This window comes from Falco biarmicus, chromosome 9, assembly GCF_023638135.1.
Source record: "Falco biarmicus isolate bFalBia1 chromosome 9, bFalBia1.pri, whole genome shotgun sequence".
Lineage (NCBI taxonomy): Eukaryota > Metazoa > Chordata > Aves > Falconiformes > Falconidae > Falco > Falco biarmicus.
This window is the reverse complement of record NC_079296.1, coordinates 3,756,483-3,780,835: the sequence shown is the minus strand read 5'-3', so window position 1 is coordinate 3,780,835 and position 24,353 is coordinate 3,756,483. Positions and strand designations below refer to the sequence as shown.

Here is a 24,353-nt window from a genome sequence, read left to right as displayed (position 1 = left end):
TGTTCTTTCGTAAGACCAGATTCTTCTCTTAAGAGATCCTGAAAGCCAAGCAGGGGCAGCTGAGAAGGAAAATACAGAAAGATTACTCCTTTTGAACTATTTATTCTACGAGCTAGTCACAAGCTTTTCCACCTTCAGAAGCAACCACACCCTTTAGGAGGTCTTTTTGTTTTGCTTTTGTATAATAATAATAATAATATGCTTTTGAGTCATCAGATGGCAAGCTAGAGAGACTTTTATGGGACATGTTTCTAGACCATCTATCTATTTCAAGTTAGTTCTCTCTTCAAACTGAATTCCAGCTATCTTCACATACTCTCCTTCCCTGTGACTCCTACACTTCACATTTTCAGTTTGCTATCTTCTCTGGTAACAGTAACTTGGCAATTCGAGGCAGAGAGGAGGACACTGGAATGTGTTGCTGACTGCAGCATATGCCCAGTACAGTGTCTCTAGACTCCGAGCAACACTCCAGCCTGGCCTCCCTCCGAAGACTACCGCAAGCTGTTGCTTATCAGCCTGTACAGGGTATTGGAAGCAGATGGACAGAGAAAGCTGGCTGAGCAAATTCTGGTGCTCCACTAAACTGCTGAGCAGACTGTTGTCTAGAGGGCAAGTCTGCAAACTACATCACAAGCTCTGGAAACAGACATACCTCAGAGTGCAATCCTGGATGTGCTGAGTGCTTTTCAGTGTTCTTTGAAAACCTGAAACAGACTGAAAATAAATGTTTCACAGCTACTATGGGCATTAATCTTCTACTGGGCAGAGAAGCAAAACCACCGACACCTCTCAGTACTTTGCCTTAAGCTGTAGTAACCATATTGTTTCCAAGGCAGCTTCAAATTTCAGTGGCAAGAGAGTATTTACCAGCTCGATTCTACCTGCCCTTTTTCTCAGCAGTGAATGGCCAAGGTCTGGGCATATACAGCTGAATCATGAAGAGACCTTTACTATAAAATCCAGAAAGCTGGGGAAAAAAAATCCTGAAAGTCGAGTTGAAGCTGATAAGACAACTTCTTTCATTAACATCCCGAGAATATTTCACACAAATAAACACAGGAGTGAAATCCTAATATAGTTCAGACTTTGAGAGAAAATTTTCAACAAAAGCACTAAACAGGAGGGAGTTTACTATAAAAGTGCAGACACAATATACAGAACAATGTACATTTGACAGCATGCAGAATTAAATTAAGCAAAACTAAAATCAAATCTGCTCCAACCATATGGACTAAGGCAGCAGAACATAGCTCAGCACAAAACACATCAGAAAGCATTACGTGAAGTGAGCAGCTATTCCATAAATCCAACAGCCTTATTTTACTACCAGGCTACAGCAGGCAGGATATTTGTCCCTGCATCCTCAGGGAACTAACAGCTGATGCCCAGAATAAAAAGCACAATACTAAAACGCACGCTTGTCTTACCCAGGGGCTGCCACCCACACTTGCACAAAAATTTCTAGGAAAAGCTACCAGCACTACCAAGACCTAGGTGACCTTGGGAAAGTCACTTTACCTCTGCATCATGTGGCCCTAAAGTGTAAAACAAGAGTAAATACTTGCTGTCTCCAAACCAGGTCACAGAGGAGCGGAGTGGAGTCTGCAGTGTGGTTTAAAGTCACTGGGGATTTGACACATTAGAAATGTTATTAAAACACCATGACAGTCTAGCAATGTTTCCATTAAACATTCCATCCTTCACAGAGGAAGTTTATGCTTTGGCACAAGACAAACAACGAAAAGAATTTCAGATGAGGCCTTTGTAGTAGGATATATCCCTGCATCTGGCAGTTGTGTTCCCAAGAGACGGACATTTAAACAGCCAGAATAATGAATGCACTTAGCTACCTCTGAGCGCTGGTGAACACAAAAGTGAAAAAGCAGGAGAAACAGGTACTTGTGCTCCATGGGGACTGAAAGATAACAGCAGAATCAGGGAGCTACGAGCTTCCAGAAAGGAGATATAAACTGTGCTCGGCATTCTGATGCCCCCTCACAGCACAGCGTGGTACCTCGCAGGGGAGTGTTAGTGGTGCAACAGAGAAGAGTAAACCAGGGTCGCTGGACTCCGCTCCTCCAAACCCTCACCTCAGTGAGCTGCTCTTCAGGCACCTGGCCAGGCCAAGAAGGATGCCATGAAAATTGGTTTTAAATGCTACATCAAGAAGGCACATGCCAACAATATTCAGCTGAGGCACTAAAAACGGCCTCCACCCTCCTAACCTACCCTTACACCAGCGTCTGTCCACGAGAACTGCAGTTACAGTGCACATCACCCTAGGCTCACTCTGAGTATACGTTAACAGAGCAGCAAAGCCAAATAAGGTTGCTAATAACAAATCAGTGAGTATCTAATGCAGCCTGAGGTGTGTCAGACACGGTAATAGAAAGGAATTTATATCCTTTTTTGTTACCTTTAAAAGTCAGCAATAGTCAGAATACGAGGCTTGCAATTTTAAATTGGAAGTTTATTTTTATTTCTGCTTTGCATTCAGCAGACAGGTAATTTTTCGTCACACCCTATACAGTACTGCTGAAAATATGTTGTGTTTTTCTGCAGTATAATTTTATTGCTGGCCTTCTGCCAAGAGTCTTTCTGGCAGCATCTCCCACAGTTGGAAACTGTGTATCTGGGTCAGAAAAGACAAGCCGCTTTTCAGAACAGCTCAATACATTTGGCAGAGATGCTGATATTGTAATTGAACTCTTTCAGCAACTCTTTTTATGATGTACCCAGACACCAAACAAAACAAGATCTGCAATGTTGATTAATGTCAAAGTAACTGACAGAGAAATATCAAAATAGTTTTCCCTCATGTTAAAAGTATCAACAAACTGAGGGGAACAGATAAGAAATACAATTCATGAGGATTCAGTGAGGAGTATGAGGCAAAGAAATCTGCAAAGTATGACTGACCTTCTGCTTGTGCAGATATTTACTACTTTAAATCCGAACTCCCTGTATGCTGCACAGAACTGGTTTCTTCATTCTTCACCACCGTATGAAAAGAAATTCTTGCCACTCACAGTCATATAAGCATTTTGTAAAGAAGTGCAATTGTAACACTGGGATACATATTTAATAAGGCTCAGACTGCTTCCAACAATATGCTCAGCATTCAATTTCACCTGGAGACTGTATATTCATAGTAGTCTTACTATTTTCCAAGTAATGCAATTCCTGGCAAAGTTGCATCTGGGTTAGCCTTTAGAAGGCTGGAATTTTCCAGCCAAATGAATAATTACAAAGCAACACTAGAGTTCAAAGCGGGAAAGGTACTTCCTCTGGCAAATTCTTACACTTCACACAACAGACACTTGAGTCTAGTACTCCTGTTCTCACAGCTCTCTTCGAGAGAAGGCTCCTGGACTCGGAAATCCCGTAGGATTAGCCTCTGCCAGGTAGCCCCAACACCTGGCTTTAACAAGTGCCAGAGACAGGGCAGGCACACACTTGATAAACAGACCTGGACTCATGGCACCTGTGATCACCAGAATTGAGGAATGGAAGTCATCTTCCAGGGTCCAGAGCTCTGACGATGCTCACAGTGCAAGGCAAGCAGCTGCCCACCCGTCTACTGAGAGAGCTCCCCGAGGGTCCAGCTGTGCCGAGGGGGACAGGCATGGGCAGGGAACTTGGGACCTGGGTTCAAAGATGCAACAAAGTCCTTGCAACTGACAGTGGGAGAACACATGGATTCCCCTCCAGATTGTAAAGCAACGAATGAAAAAACAGCCAAAATAGATCCCACTGGTAAAGTAATTAAAGCAGCTGAAGAATTCAAGCCAAACAATCAGTTAATCTAGATTGATATACTAAGGTAAAAGGAAACAGGGATGCGCAAAGCATAGCTTATATTTTTAGCTCTTGGAAAGAGGGTGAAGAAAAGATGGTCTAAGGGGAAATCATCACTCGCCTAACAGGAAGGTTAAAAAAGGAACGCAGAGGCACAGTGCGATCATATATACAATCACCGGAAAAATAAAATGCTGTACTTTATATAGAACCATACCATCCAATCTCAGAAAGAAATATACATTAGAAATAACTGCAGGTATCAAATTATAACGTGTAACAAAAAAATAGGTTTGGAAGCAATATAAATCCTTTCCTTCTACTATTCACTACTGAGGGCAGGAAGATACACCACCAAACTCCCTACGTGGTCTTCAGAGCAGCACACCAGTTGCAGCCCTCAAAGTACTTTTTTACATCTATCGCACTCCAGATTTTTATATGGCTTCATGTTCCCCAACACACAATGCCCAGCACCCCAGTCACAGCTAGCGCTAAAAGGGTCTCTAATGAATTAATTTTGAAAACGCCTTCATCTCTTGGTATGGGTGTCAACATGCAAGACTGAGTAGAGACAGACCACATGCAAAAAATAATTAAAAACTGGCTGTTGACACTTAAATAACAAATTGACACATGAACATTAACAGTTTAATGTATTTCCTGCTCAACCACTCAGAAACATCCAAAACTGAATTACCTGTAGAGCTAAGAAGTACAGAAAACAAAACATCTCAAAGGCAGCACTTCTTGGCAGGTATCTTAAAAAAATAAAATAAAATTTTAAAAAATCACAGATTAGATAGTACCTAAGTAATTAATAGCAAAGTATTAATTTGAGACAAAGTAGAAACCACCACTGGATTCTCAACAACTGTGAAATGTTACACTGATTTCTGACTTCTAACATGCTAAGCATTCCTGCTCTTCTGGCTAAACTGGACAGTGGAAACCTGATGCTGCTTTGCAGTACGCACCCGTCTGTGAAGCAGTTGCAATTTGACATCCACATTCAGAATCATCTGAAATTTGTAACTACATTCATTTACACTTGAAGAATTAACTAAATTAATGAAAAGGATGATGTTACACTGAAATTACACTCACCATCTGCAATGTCATTTTTCCAGAGACAGAGCTGTTTTAAGCAAAATTCTGGATCTATGCCTGACATTACATCACATTCTCCAAAAGAGAATCACAGCTCTACCTCCTCAACCACACAGCGCCGTTTAGTGCCATGCTGGCTTCTCACCACCGAAGCCCTGTTCTGCACTTGTATCTCAACACCAAAGCTTTGCAGACCTTCCGATTCCTAGGTACTTTCCATGTCTGTATCATTTGTGTCCACTCCCTTAGCTGCAAGGCTTTCTTTGCTCCAGAACCACCGTGGAAAGCAGCCACAATGTTTAAGAGATTAAGAACTGGGACATTTCTTCCCTAGCACCCTTCAGCTCAACTGAAATAGCTGCAGTGCCCCAGTTTCTTTCCTGCTCTGATTCACATTCCATAGGCTGCACACTGACCCTGGCTGCAGCCCACCGCTGTCTCCATTTGACACACACAACCGGGACAGAGGAAAGGCCAGCGAGATGTCACTCTTCCACCAAAGAGAACGTGTCTTTCTTCTACAGAACTGTGAGGCCAAAGGCGTACACATGAAAGACTGGAAATCACAGTATTCCCTCCCTGTGTTGGTCATAAATAAAATTTAAAAGAGAAAGACTGGAGAACAAACTGTCCTACGGTAAAACTAGATCTGTTTGTACTGGTGGTCTGCACTGTTCATCAATCCCATGAGGCAAGAGCAAAACAAGCTTGCTCTGCTAGCTGTTCTCTGCTCCGCATCTCAAGCTAATACCTATCTTGGTAATTGGCAAGATGAAAGAGAAAAGCAACATGGATTCTAAACCTCTGTGTCGTAAATAAAACAAATTTAGTAACTCTCTTACAAGTAATACAATGTAAATACTATGTGCAACACATTTTTCTAATGTTTATGTAGTTTCAGTTTCAAAGTATTAAGAAGTTTTTACGCTATCCTTCTGACTAGAATTTCAGCTACCCTTAATGGCAAAATTTAAGCAACAATTTCTCCCCTAGAATTCCTTCTTGATGTCAATATGTAAAGAAGCCAGCATTTTCAATACTGCAGATCCACACTGGCTACTGGGCACATCTGCCTTTCAGCCAGTTTAAACATTCATGACTCCACTTAAATGCATTTTCTAGTATGTCAGTCTTGCTGCTTCAGTGACTTTTTTTTTTTTTTTAATTAAAGAGAGAAGATTTAAAAGGATTTGGAAAAGAAGACAACTAGACCCAGCAAGTATCATGCAAGGAGCTCTTGTACTTTCAGCCATTATGCACCCTCCATCAGACTTTTACCATGGTTTAGTACCGCTATCACTACTGAACAAGTTCAGGTTAATTTTTCACTTCTTGTCTAATTGGCTATTTTGTCAAAAAACATCTTTTCAAAGGTTCTAGGTTACTATAAGTTTTTTTTCCAGCCATCTCATCCATCCAACCCTGTTATTTTCAGTCCGTTTCCCTCTTGTTCTCCTGTGCCTTAGATTATTATTTCCAGGGAAGTCTGAAGTTCAATGTCACAACACGTACTGCCAAAGCAGCACCTGAAACAAAATCTGTAACTATGATCTTAGGTTGTTTCCGAAACAAAAGCCTCCTCCTTTAAAACACTCTTCCTCCACAACGCTGCAGATACAACCCGTACAGCCTCACCAGCCCAGAAGTCCTGCCCCGTGGCTGCTGTCAGCCCCACCTGCAAGGGCTCACTGTGGTCCTCAGCTACAACAAAACAGAACCTGCAGTATAATTAATGAATTTCTTCCACATGACTGACTTGAAATTGATTTTGTAAGTCAATCACACACAAATAAGGGGAAAGGGGGATTTTTAGTAGATTTTTTTTCTAAAAAGCACATGTTCCAAAGAAACAGTATTCAATGCCAATGAATCAGGGTCAGTAATGGAAGCATTTGGAGAGAGAAGAATGGTAGAGATACTGTCTGCAAGGCAGAAACTACCAAATTTGATTCAGAATATTGTGCAAGAATCCCTCCAACAGAAAGCAATGGGGATATCTCTCTAGGGAAGGGTACCCTGGCTGCCATCAATTTTCAGCCTTGGAACACAATTATTTACTTCAAATGCTCGATAAACCTACCAAAAGATTTGAAGCAGTTTATTTAGGCATGAAAACTAGGAACGATATCCATACTGAAAGTAAAAAATGCTGCACCAATGCATCAGATGGAAAAGTCACTAATGTCAGAATGACAGTTCTAAATCCACTATTTACGTCTTGAACAAGATTTTGTAGTAGGAAGTCCTAGCTTGGCTAAAAGGACGAAAAAGAGCCATAATCATATTTAGAGATTTACAAAACCAATAGAAAAAAACCCCTATTTCCCTGTAAAACTGTATGTGTCTAAAAATAACTTTTATTGGCTTAATCCAGCATCTTCTTGCTGCAGCAGATCTATGCTGCATGCATGTGCTGTCAGATCTGCCAAGTTCAGTTGCAAAACTCATCTATTATTCTTCTCTCCAGCTAGCACAGCACAGTACAGCTATGTAAAAGGGGAAAAAAAAAAAAAAAAGATAACTTTAGCAGGGACCATCAGCGGTGCGAATGCTCAGTTTGAAGACCACAAGCTACGTTGTAGAATACATTTCTCTGCATAAGATATATCTGCCAGTCTTATCCTTCGGAACTTCCTGAAACGAGTAGTGAATTCCACAGCTTTTTTTGTTTGCTTATTTTTAGCATCATACTGAAACAAAAAAGTTAGCAAAATTATGTTTAGGTGTCTCTAGCACTTGTTCTCCAATGCTTTTGGAGAACACAACTGTACAAGCAACTGATCTTGAACTCAAGAAGTCACATTCAATCTTTTTTAAATCTTCTGAATTTCAAATAAAATTGGTGGAAAGAAGCAGCTATCAGTATAAATCTGCCAAGCCTACCAGGATATAATTTTTAAGAACATAGACACAACTTCGCCAGTTTGGTCTCTTTTCTTTGTATTTCATATGGAGCTATCAATTAGTTTTGTATCTCTTTATAGATAATGCAGTCATCTCTAGTGTGCCACTTTACTCCCAACAGCATGAAAGACATTTAGTTCCTCATTCGTTAATAGGAAGCTTCCTCAGTCTTTGCCATTCACTACTGCTTTCCTTAGATCAAGTGATCAACACCACACATTGTTCTCCCTGTCAACGTTAAGCAACACATTTCTGAACAGCAAAATACAAGGCTATGATCAGCATCAAGTGTCTTGGAGGAAACACGCTTGCCACAAACCACAGGAACCTGCTTTTTAGGGAGTTTGTGGAGGTTAATGACATGACATCCAGGTTAGGAAACAAAGCGTGTGATAGCAAGCTGCTGAACTCTAGTGCAGAAGAGGGTGCGTACCCGTTTTTCTCTGAGGGAAGCAAACAGACGGCGCAATCAATAGCAGCATTCAGAATGCTCTCAGCTTTGCAGAGAGATCGATTTACAACAACAAAACTCTCACTTTCTCCCCAAAGCTCCCTTCATACACTATAGCTGCTAAAAGTAACACTTGAAATTACTGTCAGGGGAAAGACTAGAGAAAAACAATCTAACTTAGTTTATTTTGGGCCATTAACTGCATTTTGTGTCTAGCCACTTCAGTTTCCTCCGATAACAGGGAACCTGCTGTTCCTAAAACCAACATTGATGGGTTTTATTTTATTTTCAAAAGAAGGTGCACTTGGAAAGCCAAAACTTCTCAGGGTAGGAGAGCGCACAGTTCAAGATGCGGAGGCAGGATCAAAACCAGAATTAAGGAACAGCTATAGTTTAAGTTTAAATGAATGGTATTCTCCTAAACTCAGCAATAGGATATAAACCCCTTCATCCTTCAGTGACATGGTATGAGGAAGCTAGATTAGAGTCTTAACATTTTTATTGCCTACCTAGACACCTAAATCTGCACCCATGTCACAGCACCACCATTATTACAAGTACCACAACAAGGAGAACAAGAACCAAAGGGACATGAACATTGAACTCTGCTCTTGTCAGAACAAAAAGCCTGCTTGGCTTTCACAGTCTAAAACTATACTTTTAGTTGTAAAATAATGCAGTCAATCTAGCTCATTCCACAGTTCAAATAAAATTCAACTCTAAAACCTGAAACTTTTGCGTTAATGAGAAAAATCCTTTTTAAAAAATTACATGGATGTGTTGCTTTGTGCACTGAAAGAGCACTTGCTGCTGCTGGTTTATGAGTTCTTCTACTCACTTTGCACGGCTCCTCTATTGTGGAAACAAAAGCCCCTGTATTGGGCCTTCTCAGTGCCATTTGGAAACTCCTACGGAGCGTTTAGAGGCCAATAAGAACCATTTTTAAAAGTCAGTCCACCATTAATTAGCTGCAGAAATTAAAGAAAACAATAACAAGGTGAAAGAAACTTTTTCCAAAGGCTTTTTGCTTGCTTTGAGAGAAACAAAAAGAAAGTAATTAAACCTAGCTAACCCTTTTTCACTTAGCATTTTGCTCTAAAGCATTTAAAACTCCCACCCCGCAGGACCAGGAAAAGCAATGCCAGAACCACCAGCACAGAATTCACAACACAAGAAAAGGCTGACCCTGAAACTCAGTGGACGAATACTACCAGACAGTTTCATGCCTTACCGAGACAAAATCCACAAGTTAAATTTAGAATGATGATTTCTGCAGGCACTCAGATGTTTCTGTTCTAAATTTTCTAGAAATTGCAAATTAGAACTTGGCAGACTTGAAACTGACCCAGCATGTGTCTTCTGTAATCCAAATCATACTCTGCCCTATTACTCTGCAAAACTGTTAGGAAAAAAAAAATCATGCCTTTTAACACATGGCTTCAGACAAGTGACAGAGATGTTCCATCTACCTCTGTGCTAAAAACAAAGCTTAAGTAGTGTTTTTTCCTCTTGGAATATCGCCATGAAAATTAAAAGCTAACAGAGGAATCGAACTTATCTCCACTGGAGAATAAGCATAGTTTGCTGAGTAACACTGCTTACATAACTGTATTAATTCAAAGTGGTTGTGATAATTTTTTTCAGTTTCCCATGGGGAGAATATATTGCTTTCCTAGGCTCTCTGATCTCATTCTTAAACACTGCACCTTGATACTCACCAAAGTATGCAGGTGTTGCCAAGCTGTTTTGTAGAAGCAACTGGCAACCTTTTCAAGTTCCCTAGCGTTGTCTCTGCAGCCACCCAAGAGATTAAGGCTTTTTGCAACACCATGAACAATAAATTGAATGAAAGGACTCAGAGGTTACAAACCAAGAAAGTCTGGGAAACTACTTCTCCATCTACCGGTAAACAAGACAGTACTACCCAATGTCACCTTGCTAACCTGCGGGAGACCGCAATCTTCAGGCTGGACTTTACAGCAGAGACTAAAACCATTACTCAGTCTTCTCCATTCTGACTGCAGTATCAAGCTTCAACATGCTTTTATTAGCAAAAAGTATCAGACCTTAGCCACACGCACATAATTTCACAACACTTCATAAATACTAATTCTCCAATTGCTGTAAGAGGTGGAAGTGTTATGCTGTTGCACAGAGACCCCACTGCCCAATGACTTAAGTGACTTGCCCAATGCCACAGTAAACAGGCAGGACTCGGAAAAGTAGTTAGTTTTTCATTTACTATACACACCGAGCATGGAGCATGCTCTCTCTCCCCCTGCTTTCTAGCTTTCCACCCTTTACTTTGGCTTCTTTAGTTTAATTTGAACAGACACTGCATTGCTGGCTGCTTTTGCCATTCAGTCTCTCCTCACAGGACGACAGCCACCCTTCACAGGTCAGCCTGGCAAACTGTCATAGTAAATGTTTGACAATTACCTGTAGATTCATGAGACTCAAATTAGCAATTCAATATCTGAATATGGTGTGATTAAACTCAGGAGTCTAATTCAGAGTGTCCTATTTTCAGGCATCAAATTTTTTGAGCACTCCACTCTTGAACTGACATGGACTCAGGCACCTTATGTGTCTTTCAAAAGAGGACAATGGAGTCCCTCATTTATTAGGCAGCAGGACACACACAGTCTGTTCTCAGGAAGAACAGGAGCCAGAAAAATAAGACCATTTCAGGACACTAGCAAGGGACCCGAGCCATTCTGCAAGATAAAGAGGAAGCTTTGCAGCCCCACTCTATAAAGCAGCCTGCTCCTCAGCATTGAGCATCTAGTTCCAGACACAGAATTCTAGCATAATGTTTGCCTTTGAAGAAAAAAAGCCAAAAGTAGTTGTCTCTGCCACTTCTAAAGCTCTACATGGCATAGAGGCAGGCTATAGGGGATAATGGAGTTCATTCTTCTCTCTCGCTCTCTTAAAAAACAAACAAAAAAATCAACCAATCAACCCCCCCTGCTGTCACACTAGATACCAGGTAGCCATCTAAACCACTCAAACAAAAAGGATGGAGGGTCTCACAGCATCTCTCTCAAAAATCAGAAAAGAAATTGGCAACTCCCGGATGACCAGTAGTGCATGTGTCATCACTTCCCCTGCCTGTACCCGAATCACACACCTCAAACAGGGTGTCTTCAACCTTCCCCATGCTCAGCTCCAGCCATCTAATAGCAGTTTATAAATTCTGTGAGTTCATTCAGGACAACAACTTTGATCCTAGATCTGTTGGTAAGGAGAATACAGAGTGTGTACTTCAATATGATGACCCCTACCACAAACCCAACTCTGCCCAAAGGCCACTTTTCATCCCTATTGATGCTACTTTTTCCTCCTTCTAATCCCATCTTCTCTTAGGCTCTTAACAAACAAACAGAAGCAAAGCGAACGCACAGACGTCACAAATATGTACCGCTTCCCTTGGGCTTCATGCATTCTGGATATCTGGATCTCCAGACAAGCAATTTTGTCTCTTGTACAGCAAACCCAGAGAGGTCTAAAAGGTAGCAGCTCTTCTCCTTCCCCCCTACTAGTCCCAACAGCTACCCTGTGTAATGGTTTCTGTGCTGGGGCAATGCAAGCTGTTCCTGTGCTGCAGTGCTTGGCTGCTACCGCCAGTCTGGCAAGAGGAAAGCCCGCTCTGTGCTGCCGCAGATGAAGCACTGCAATAGAAGGACAGCACCAAAGGCCACCAACCAACCCCGCTCTCCCCCCTTCCCTCCAGCCTCCCCGTTCTCTACCTATCAGGAAGAGAACAGCAAGTTTTTGTAACCCCATGACAAACTTAGAAGATATTTTTCTTTCTCGACAAGAGCAGCCAAAACACATTTTTCAGTCTTTTCTACACTAACAACCTTCTCTCTACACACTTTCATGACTGAACACTAGAGTCTTTTTACAGCATATAGGCTGTCAAGTTTTCTAATCTGCTCCAACATTCTGAAATATGAAGAAAAGTTCTGACTGTATTTTGTACATGCATATTATTGAACTGCTTGCTACATATGCACATGAGAAGTCTTCTGAGGAGATATTCCAAACTTTGTTAGAATATTTTCAGTTGGAAGGGACCTATAACGATCATCTAGTCCAACTGCAACACAAGAGAGCACGAATAATGGAAACGAAGCAGGGAAAAGGAAAGAGAGAAGTATAGCAGACCCCTGTACTCAGCTCTCAGACAAAATTCAGTCTTCTATGTACTGAGCATGAGGCTCACTACTGTACTGGGTGACGAGGGTAAAGAGCACCCATTGAGACAAGGTGCACCTGCTAAAACTGGCAGTAAAACCAGTCGACTGCTGCAAATCAGCAGTGCCCATTGCAAACAGAAAGCTAGTCTTTGTTCTTCTGGCACAAGAGAACTCCTTTACTGCGAGCACCACATACACATCAAACATTTACAAGCAAAAGGAAAGAAGCTAGCCAAGGGATTTATATTAAAAATAAAGATTACAGATCGCAGTGTGAAAGAAAGCAATAAACGTACCCCCGAGTCCCATGCCCATACAAGCTCTCCTCGTGCCATTCTTCCCCTGAAGGAGAACTGCAAGGAGAGAGCCTGAGCCAACAGTTTCTACAGCAACTGCAGAAGCACTGGTACAATGATACTCAAACGCTGCAGTAACTGCAGAAGCATCAGTAAATGGATACTCCAAATGCTGAAGGAACATTTGACAGTTTTACCTCGACTCTCTTCACCTCATTGGGCAATTCATTCATCTCAATCAGCTTAATTCAACTCTATTCGACTGTTTCTCTGGAAACTCTTCTGAATCCTTAATATTCTTTCAGTACGCTGGTTCCCCTACAAAATTTCACGGAACTCAACGCAGCCATCAGAGAAAGTTCTGCAGACATGGTGCTGGAAGGATGACCAACACCATGCTGTAAGGGAGAGGCCAAGGGCATCTTTGCTGCTATGGTGCTGCTGCAACTTCTCACTGAGAATGGAATGCTGTTATGACAATGACACAATGCTTATGTTGCACTGCTAAAAGCACACTTGGAAACATCTCAACGGGAACCAAAACAGAGGTGTGTTACTACCCAACTACACAGAAAAAGATCTATTTGTAACACACAGTTATTTTACCACCAATGCAGAATCAATATTAAGGAACACAAAATATCACACCTATGCACTGGGTTACATTTTTCAAATAAGAACTCTAATTTACTGAAGAATGTTTAGGGCAGGCCACATATCATTCCCCTTTTAAGAATCTGCTTTAGTAAGTCACAGCGCCTCAACAGTCGCAGCTTTATCAGTAATTCCACATAAGTGTTCTTTGCAAGAGATTTTTTTCTTAACTCTGAAAGTTTCAGAGTTTCAGTTTTCAGTTTCATGCTGAAACTTGGCATGAAGCTCAGGTTCCTGACCCATAGCAAGAAGTTAAACAACATTGCTCGTTTGTTTTTAAAAGGGTCAGGAAGTCTCCAGTTTCAGGTTCTTCAGTGTTCGGGGTGGAGGGGAACAGTATATACAGTCACAATTCAGGAACATTCAGTATTCAACTCCTGTCTGCAAAGAACGGGGGTTAATTGGAGAACTGTCAAAGATGTACTTTGTAAACCACTCTTATTGTTGGTTTATTACATGAGGCCACATCCACAAAAACGTTTTTGGTCAAGAGGCCACGACTTATATAATGCTGACTCCCAGCTCCCTGCTTTAAACAGCATCCTTTATCTCATGGGCTAACATAAGGAAAATGACTGAATTCCCCCCCAAAATAAAGCAGACTTTATAAAAATAATCAACCTACAAACAACGATCTTATTCCCACGCTAATGTCGGTAGAAGAGAAACATAAAGAAGAAAATATTTTATTTTTGTGCCTTTTATCACGATTGATTTAAATAGTACCATCACTATTTAAACAGCGACCGTTGTTTTTTCTAAAATATGAAGTACTATGAACACTGAAGTGGAGAAGTATCTTGTAAGTTGTTAAAACATCAGCATGAAAAGATGACTTCTAGATCAAATGTATTCCTTAGCAGGCTAGTTTTGAAAAAGTAAAGAGTACGGTTCCAGCCAACCACCTTTTTATACAAAGTAGTTTTAAAAAAATCATTTATTTAGCAACTAAAAACAGTGTCAGGTTTCACATAATTTGCTAAAACTGAAAAATCAACCAAATTCTTTAAATTGTTGAAAATAACCCAGTTACAGGAGGTTCCTGTTCGCCTTCAAGGTGGGAGTCATGATTCTTTTCTCTTACACAAATTTAGACAACTGTGTTCTCTCTTCAGCCTCCTGGCCATCTGTAGAGATGAGGAGGTGTGTACAGATGTGGGCTCAGAGCAGAACAAGATACTTCTCTGAGCTCATATTTTTGGCAGTCACCAATTTCACCCTCACCCACCAGAAGCAAAGAAGTTATCAGCTTTGTCTCCCCCCACCTTCCCAGTATTTGCTTTTCTTCCTGGCTTTTCTAGAATACTTGTCACCATATTTACCAGAGTACGTTTATTGCTGGTTTTAAAATAACAGCTTTTGCAACAGAGGGAAACATGTCAGGTCTTTATAGGGGATCTTCAGACACAAAGAAATGAAGTTGTGCGGTAAATCAGCAGCAGAACCTGAAAAAGGGCTAAATGCTCCCGTAACCAATACTTTCGGTTTAAACACCAGACCTTCTCCACTGGATCACAGTGCTGCTCTGCACCTGGTGTTGAAGAGGTTATTCACTGGGCTTTTTACCCATTTCCAGTTTTAGAAGGAATGCTCACGATTATTCAAGTCTTGACTGTGATGCACAGAACGTAACATCCGCGGTTACCACACAGATGCAGCGCTCCATTTCAAGCCCAGTGATACACTCTTTAAGGTCATCCAAATGGCACAGCTGATTACTTTAAAGAAACAAATTAAGTCTCTATATTATTAAAGGCTTGCACAGCATGACCAGGTAACCAAAGAAGCCCTGATCTATTTGTTAAGTCAAATTATCTAGACATCAAATCAAGAAATCATGAGGCATTGGGACATTGAATAGCTGCTTACCAAACACTTTTAGCTCTCTGAAAAGGTGACAGTCACTAAGAATCTATGACATGGAAGAGGCATTCTTCAAAGCAGAGGTGGGGAGAAATCAGTTCTTGGGCATTTATGTTTTCCTTTCCTCTTCTGTTGAGCTAAACCAGCTATCAGAGTAAAGGCAAAGAGATTAGGACTGGAAGAGGAGTACAAATCCAAGTCTCTGTACCACATGCATTTACAAAATAATTCCAGCAGACATCTGAGATTACATCTGAGATCTCATTTCTCAGTCTAGCAATGTCAAAAGTTTTCGTGAGGCAAATAAGATGAGCCCAAGCTCCTTCACTTTCATTAGAGTCCAGCTGCCAGCTCCAGTAGGTTCTCAGGTAGGATTTCAGTCTAGTTTACTTAAGGGGAAAGAAAAAAAAGAAAAAAAAAAAAAAAAAAGAAAAAACCCTCCTGTTCTTGCTGCACTTACTATTCAGGAAAGTAACTGCAAAAGCCAAGAGCTGAGGCCATACAAATTTTTCTTCCTCTTTGATTCAGGGTGAGGAGTTACATAACTAACATTCATCATAATAACATCAGTATTGCTAATTAACAGAAGACCTACCTAGGCACACCTTTCATGTCCCTATATAGAAAGAAAAAAAGAAAAAAGATCAGCCAGTCAGGTTGCTAGAATCCACCTCCAAAGACAATCGAACCTGAAGTCTCTCTTACTAATTACTCTAAAATTAGTCCAGGCTTGGCTCTGAGGTGCACAACTACCACAATATGTTATTCTGGGGCTAAACACTCCCCAGCTTTCTACGGGTACCTTCCAATCCTCAGTTTTCTCTACGAGCACTTCACAGTCCTCCATACTGTCCTTTATGGATTCCTTGCAACCCTTTCCCTCCAACTATCTTACCTGGAGCTCCATGTTCCCTACCTGTCCCATCGTACCACAGCCCCCAGCTTTCCAGCTGCGGCATGTGTTCTGTGGTACCTCACTCCCTGAAGACACATGCTGTACACCTACAGCTCCCCTTCTATTCCAGAGCCCTCTCCACTGCAGCAAATACTTAAAAAGTGTCATGTTATATATATGGAAATCAAGCCAAGTAGATAAGTAAAAAATTACTAAGCACACAGAGGGTCAGAGAGCAAACTACAGCACCACCCCAAAGAAAAAGAGCAAGTTCCCAATGTGCGAAGAGCTGCCCCTTCGGCACAGAAGTATCAAAAAATAAGAATAAATTACCAATATTTCTTCTTGTCTTCATACTCGAAAACAGAAGCCTTCATCCAGATCCAGCATCAGTCACACACCTCTCACAGCTTCCCCACAGCACGGCTGGAAAACCAGGCTGCGCTGCCTGCACCGTGCCCCACCAGCCCAGAGCTCAGCACTACAGCCACGCTCAGGATCAGATAATTACCACCACATAAATAGCTGTTATTTGAATTGAACTCCACAATTGATTAAACGTTAACACACGTTAGTCAGCACTTTCAGATAACATGTTATTTGTTTCTATGACTAACAAAAAGATCCCCAACCCGACCCCATTCATCCTATCTACGAAAGGTGACAGAGTCGGATCCTTTATGATCATGCTACATATCATACCAGAAACACAGCACCAGCTTCACTCTTGACAGCTGACTCCCATAGGGCAGAGAACTCAAATGGCTTTTTTTTTTCTTTTCAATACAAGCTGTAATTTGTTTTTTAAATGGACTGATTTGTACTGTCTTAACTGTAGGCTTTCACAAGTCTCCAGGTGATATGTTTAGTACAGCCACTCAATGTCTTGCTAAGCAGGCTGCAAAAAGACCATTTAAGTTAAACACCTTCTTTATTCCTACATATACCAGCTAGCAACTTTAAGACACCACCTATTTCAACAATGGCAACTAACTTCAGTGGGATGCAGCATGTTGGCTTGTTTCCTTGCTGAATTGTGTACACTTTTAAAAGAGCAGCTACAAGGGCATTCAAGAGAGATACCACATTTATGGAAAGGGTTAAACAGGCTCTCAGTAACAATGCTTTGGCTGCTGCACCATAACAAAAAAACAAAGCCACTCAATGCTCTGCAACAAGTAATTAAATTTTTTATGCCTCCTCCAAGATTAACCATGGCTTATCACAATTCACTGTTACAGGACCTGACCCACCTCCTTTAACATATAGAATAAAAACAATATATCAGTTTCAGTGTCATTGGCACTAGGATAAACCATTTTGTGGGAAAATCTCACTGGAGGAAGTCAGCAGCATTGCTTGCCCAAGGACACCCTGCTCTCCAGCCTCAAGTCTCAGCCTCCACAGTGACTGTTTTGCCAAAGCTCATTTCTAAAAACACACGCCACTTGTTCCCAAAACAGCTTCAAAGAGCTCCTGCGCTTCCCACACGCCTGTACTCTGTTTATGCTCTTCCAGGAAAGCAGGTACTGCCAGCCGACAGCGAGGATTAGGGGAAGGTCTTGTTTAGTGTCATAATCAACTCAATCCAATAGCCTGGGAGAAACACTTCCACGTGTTCGGAGCATCACACCTGTGTCTCAGAAAATAACTAAAGACACTTCAGGGACCAGTACTTCAAACACTATGCTAACACTCAGATTTGCTGCATTACAAGTCAAACAAGAAATGCATTTAAAGTGTCTCCCCTCCCAATAAACGGAGGAAATAGAGAAGTAAAGGCCTCTAAAACCAGCTTGCCCTTTCCTGCTCCTGGGCAATTTCTAAGAGGCAACACCAGTCTCTCACCATTGAGTTCATTTACTGCCAAGCCAAATGCCAAGTTCTGCTTCAATCATTTTACTTCTTCGGCAGTAACTACATCACAGTTTAAGGTCTAAAACCTTAATTGGTTCTGCTTTCTAATATTTCTTCAAGTTCCATGACATCTCATGGTTAGCCACCAGTAAGAGTGTTCTTTCCAACCAGATATTCAAACATTCAATTTTTCAATAAAGTCAATTTAAAGTAAATGCACAAAAAGAACAAGAAGCAGCAAAATTTATTTTACTGTGATAGCCAGACACACCCCAATTTTGTTTTATTTTTAAGCATACAATTAAGGATAATTTAATTCCCCTATGCAGACAGTGCATGCAAGAGAAACATTACTGCAAGAAGAGCTTAATACTATTGGTACACAAACCTTACAACAGATAAATCAGAGCCTACTAAAACAGCATATAATTTACATTTTGTTATGTCAATCACAAGTAGCGTCTTGAGGCTCTTAAACAGTATGCCAAACCACAATGTAAGAGAACTAATTTAAATCAACCCATGCAGCAGGATTACTTAAGTTTCCACAATCCAAGAGATCCCCTAAAATCAGTTAGCAATTGGATTTCGCAAGATTGTTCTTCTTCAACATCCATCTACACCTCTAATTTGCCAGCACGTTATGAAGATACTTTACTACAAAAGAGTTATGAAGTTTTGCATAATTATAGAAAAATCAATTAAGTAAAACAACAAGGGCCTGGGTTTTAATAATCCATGGTCTTTACTACTCCATTAGCCAACTGGCAAATGTGCAGGTGGCCAGTAATACAGCACCCCCGCTCAGCCACATGGAAAATCCACACACTGGATTACTCTCAGAGGTCTTGGTTTTAGCAGGAGAGAAGGGACAGAACAGCCCCAGTCCCATGCTTTACATACATGCCTTCAGTAACAGCAGAACAAATGACATACCCTGAATTTTTTCTTATGCTTCTCCTACAACCAGCACCTTGTTCACATTCCGATACTGCATAGGAAATCAACAGAAAGGTCAGTATATGCGTTACAAAGCAGAAGTATGAACACAAGGCACAGACCAACGCCGAGTAGGGTCCAAGAATTTTCTCAGTCCTCTTCCATTCCCTGATGCAGAGAGTGAAAGGACCAGAAACATAAGGTAATTTAGTTACAAAATAAAGTCCAAAAATCCAAAGTGCAAGAAGTTTACGTTAACTCTCTCATATCCTTCATAAGAAATCCTATGAATGCGTTTTCTTAAAGGGACCTGAATTAAGGTTTTCAAAAAAGTTAAACAGAAACACTCTCTCTCTGTGAGTTGACACAGCGTATGTGCCACAATCTATGTTTTCTGTCATCATTGCTCAGCGAGACATGCACATAAGAAGGAAAAACTGCACAAGTGCCAAGAAATGCAAAAATACAACTGAAAAAATATTGTCTCTGGTCTTGTAGCTTGTATCAATTAGCGCTTTTGATAAAAAATATAAGCAAATATTTTCAGGGAGGGCAGCTTAGGCTTCTGTTTCTTTAAATATGAAAATGAAAAAGAAAGTTTTATTTGTCAAATCACACTGCAACTACAACAAATGTACTTAAATTATGATTTCTACAGAAATGTTTAAGACTTGCAGTTTTCTGCTATTTAAATCTGTAACTTTTTCATGTTGCTTTAAACAGGAATTTTCCTTTTGATCTCATCACTACAGCATATACAGCAGTAAAGCAATCTTTACTTGCCAATATTGCTCAGTTTATTGCAAATCCAGGACACCACATCAGCCAAGTGCTCCTCATGTGCATGTTGTTAGCACGGAAAACCCCTCCCTCCTCCATACAAAGTAAGTTACAGAAATCAAACTGCTGTGCTGCAGCGGTCTGTTGGCACGGCTAGGCTCACCATAAATCCTAACTCACCAAGAGCTGCAAGTTACCCTAGCGAGGTGTGGACTGAACCTCTGCATCCTCACTCGCCCTTGGGTGTCCAGCACATCCCCTGGCACCTTCCCCTCCATCGCCCGAGTACTCTCCCTCCCCCAGCCCAGTCTACAGAAATACACAACCCGCCACTTTCCTACTTGTTTCATATTTACGCTTACGCTGGCCACTTCTAGGTGTATGTACACCACCACAACCAAGGACAAGACTCTGCAAACTGCTGTGTTTTAACAGACACTTCAACAAGCACGCCCACCGTGGCTTTCTTTACACGCTCAGAAGTTTGTTAACCAAGCCAGGGCATTTCCCTCTCCCCTCCTTCCAGCCCTGGATGTGCTCTTCAAAGAGCTCTATTTACACGCCAAGTTACAAAGTTCAGCTGCTTCCAAAGCAACGTGGAAAAAGTGCAGCTTTCATGATTCTACAGTGAGGTTTTTCACAACATGAAGCAGCTTCTCAGACTATTTTTTTTTCTTATTTCCAAACAGGATTTCGCAGTTCAAAAAAGGTAGTATCTCAGTCCACCCGCAGGCCTTTGAGGAACATTAACTGAGGGGCTTCAAAAGGAAAGAGCTCTGCCACCTTAAGCATCATGTTACTGAACGAACACGCATGGAAAAAACTGCTTACACGTCAGAAACAAGGGTCACCAATACCTGCATATCCACCCGAGTTTAAACTACTTCTCTAATGTTTAGGCATGGTGTGCCTTTTGCCATCTGCCATTCATTTACACTTTCTTCTCATTTGCTTCTGAATCTTTGGTATGAAATCAATTCTGTCCAAGTCCTCCTTCTAAGACAAACCATGAGGCTGATTCAGTCACTTCTTCAGCAGCACTCATACCAGTTATCACCCAACACACAAGTACTTCTAGATCGAATATTTCTCCAGTTCCCCAAGAAATTAAGTCCTAGATTTCTACCTTGCATTTAGCTCATCAACCACTCGGAGCAAGAACTGGCACTTCATCAGTGTTGTCTTTGTGGAGAGATGACGACATTGTCAATAGTTCAATAATTATGATTAGTTCGGATGAATAGCCCACGCAAATAAAACCCCTTTATAGAAACAGGAATAAGAAAACCAGCAAGGACTAAAGATTCTACTAGAAATGCCAAATCAGCACTAGACTTGCATCGTCAATGACAACATCCCGAGAAACAGAAAACCGAAAATATTGAAACCTTACTGTTGGCAATCCCTACCCACTCTTTTTGCCATCTCTCCCTTCATCCCACACCAACACAAAGCAGAGGAAAATTTCCAGAGGCAAGTCCAACTTCCTAAAAATGACCAGGAATTTAGCAGAAGCTACAGCCAGCTGCAGCCTGCTGACATGGATTACTTCTCCCTCTCCACACTGGGAGGAAATAACTTCAACCCAGCTTTTACAAATTTCTGATGGCCCGTCTAAGAGGCGGACTCTTTAAATTCTTGGAAAACGCTTTTGCTTTTCAGAGACTATGAGCAACAACCTTGTGCAAATAAAGAAACACAGCAACATAACCTCTACAGAGACACCGTCAGGCCTTCCTCCCCTCCTGTTCCAAAAGTTTTGTTTGTAAGGCCTCCCTCCAAGCACAGACAGCACTGCTCCATCCTCCTTCCTTCCTTCCTCCCCGCAAGCACCAGACCCCTCCGCCTCCACAGTCGCTTCCTTTGGGTCTCTCAAAAATGGTTACTACCATGTCTTCAAAAATAAAATGAGACCAAGTTTTTCAAGCAGTCCTTCCTTCTCCATTCCTTCCAAGGCTGTTAAACTATTCTGCATGAATGAAGGAAATTATTTTAATTTTCTGTCATTACCCTAGAAGGCCAAGTTTCAAATGCTCACTAGAACACACAGCTATTTTAATTTAAGCTATTTTAAATGAAGTTACAGTTGCGCAAATATTTTCTGGAACTTGGCAATAAGAAATACCTTCTGTTCTGACAACAATGCCCTCCGCTTCAGCCTTTCTTTACTTCAGCCACACTTTGAATTCCTGAGTTTTGAGGACAAAGTCTGCAAAACTTTTAAAAAATGTTAATGGAACCATAGTGCACAGCCGGAGGAAAAAAATAATTCAAGTACATCCAGGACCCCCTGGTTCATCAATTTTTGGTACTGCCGTGCCCTGTGGCCGGGCTGTCGGGAATGCACGCTCTCTGGAGCGGGACACGCTCTCCGTACTTTCTGTAAATCACACGGCACCATTTTCAGAACCAGGTAAATAAATAATAAGGCACGGAGGTAGGCAATGCGCGCTCCTGCTCCCATTCAGAACTCAGGTTTCGGTGGCTCAGCAGCCTGCACAGGACCCCAGCTGCCCCTCCAAGCCCCCCCTGCAGCAGAGCGAGCGGGTTAATCGTTAACAAAACCGCAGCGCGGGGCAGCCGCAGGACGAGGAGAGGGAACCGGCCCGCAGGGAGCCCCAGCACCGGAGCGCGTCCCGGGGAGGCGGCGCAGCGCGGGGGACGCGGGTGCCCCCGCCCCGGGCCCGGCCCGAGCGAAGTTCTGCGGGAGCCCCGGCCCGCCGCCCCCCCGGGCACCTGGCGGGGACGGGACCCCCGCTCCGCCCGCCGGGCGCCCCCGCCCCGCCCCGCGCGGCCCCGCCCCGCCCCGCGCGCAGCCCGCACGCACCTGCGCGCCCGCGGGCAGGTACCGCCGCGAGGCCGCCCGCCCGCGCGCAGCGCCCAGCCCCGCACCGCCGCCCCCGCACCGCCCGCGGGCCGCCCCTCAGGGCGCCGAGCGACCCCGCCGCGCGCGCAGCAGCGCCCCCCCCCCGCCCCGCGCCGCCTCCCATCCCCCCCGCGCCGCCCCCCGCGCCGTGCCCTGCCCTTGCCTCCTGCCCGCAGTGCCCGGTGCAGTGGGAGGAGCGGCGCCCGGCGCCCGCCTCCCCTCAGGGGCGCGCAGGGAGGGCTGCCCGCCGCCCCGCGCCCTGCCCGCCGCCGGCCCCGCCGCTCGCCCGCCTCACCCCGCGCGCCGCCGGCCCCGGCGCAGCCCCCCGGCCCCGTCCCGGCTCCGTGGCCCCGTCCGGCTCCTCCGGCTCCGCAGCGGCGAGCGGGGCTCCGGCACGTGACAGCGCCCAGCGCCCCCATAGGCTGGGGCTGCCGGGCAACGTGGGCCCGCCCCCTCCCTGCACCTGAGAGAGAGCCTTACGCCAACTGCGTAGCGGGATGCCGGGCCGTCGCGACGATTGCGTAGCGGCGCGGAACCGGCCGTTTCCTCTCTCCCCGCGGCAGGCCGGCGCAGCCTTACGGAATTGGCGTAAAGCTGCTCGGCCCGGCCCGGCCGGTTTCCTACCTGGGGCCGCTACTCCTTGCGCAAACTGCGTAGTCCCACCCGCCGTCCGGGGAGAGGGGTCCCTGCGGTTCGGAGGGCTCCCGCAGCTACGCGGGTTAGGAGCGGCCAAGCCTGCACCTAGGAACGTCACTTACGTAAAGCCCCTCAAAGAGGTCAGTGTTCCCTACGAATTCTCCGTAATGTCGTCAACGGGCGCTGCACCTGAGAGGGCTGGCGCTGCGCAAATGCCGTAGGTGCTAGCGTGTCGGGCGCAGAGTGCGTAAGCGGCGCGGTCGGGTCCTACTCATCGCCGTCCCCGGCGGAGGGGTGGCCGGGCCTGGCGGCGCGGCGGGAGGCAGGTGTTCGCGGAGCACCGGCCCGGTCCCGCTCAGGGCGGGAGCAGCCGCCCCCTCCCCGCGCCGGGCATCTCGGCGGGCGGTTTCCCTGTCGCCCGGCCCCGGGCCGTGAGTGTCGATACCCGCCCCATGCAGCCCCAGCCCCGCCGCCTGAGGGGGCCGTGGCGCAGCGCCAGGCCGCAAGGAGCGATGGAGGGGGCGAAGGCCGCGGTGAGGTGCGAGGGCCCCGGCACCGCGTACCCAGGCAGGGCCCGGCCTCGGGGGTTATATCCCACTGTGACACCCGCAGCAGCGCAGAGAGGGAGCGGTTTCCTAAACTGTGCTGAGAAGTAGCGTTTCCGTGTGAGTAGTTACCACAGAATCCTCAGCGGTTCCCTGAGGACGTGGGAGCCGAGGCAGCTCGGTGCCATGGTCAGGCAGGTTGGCTGCGCGAGGAACACTGGGGTCAGTGATCTCCATCTTCCTCTTCTAGAAACCCAGACAAATGGGTTCCAGTTAGCTTCCAGTTGCCCTGGCGTAATCCTTCCTGATCCCTGACATCTGAGCGTTCCAGAGCAGGTGGGCGCCGCGGTGGGGTTGAGGAGCTCCCCGTGCTGTCACTACCAGGCTCCACAGAAACCTGCAGCACACCACAACCTCTAGGTACAGCAGGGAGGGTTCAGTCTGGTGGGTTTTTCCTCCTTGGGGTGCGTGCTCCATAGAACCTTTACAGCTTTGCTTCATTATTCAGAGGGCCAATACCTTCACATGAGTGCTTCAGAATTTTTTTTGAAATT

At 44.0% G+C, this 24,353-nt stretch overlaps 1 protein-coding gene across 16 annotated transcripts in view; it reads right to left on the bottom strand.

Annotated features, from left to right (window-relative positions):
* Positions 1-23,349, bottom strand: part of STRBP (spermatid perinuclear RNA binding protein) — a 72,846-nt gene extending 49,497 nt beyond the window's left edge. For 11 of the 16 annotated variants that reach the window (XM_056353012.1, XM_056353010.1, XM_056353011.1 and 8 more), the window contains exon 1: positions 22,914-23,042. The gene's annotated coding sequence lies outside the window, so the exon portion shown is untranslated. Of the gene's footprint in view, positions 1-655; positions 684-4,501; positions 4,524-21,877; positions 21,970-22,579; positions 22,662-22,913; positions 23,043-23,242 lie in introns of those variants that run through there. The other 5 variants (XM_056353000.1, XM_056353002.1, XM_056353004.1 and 2 more) reach the window with 5 other exon arrangements.
* Positions 23,350-24,353: the final 1,004 nt, after the last annotated feature.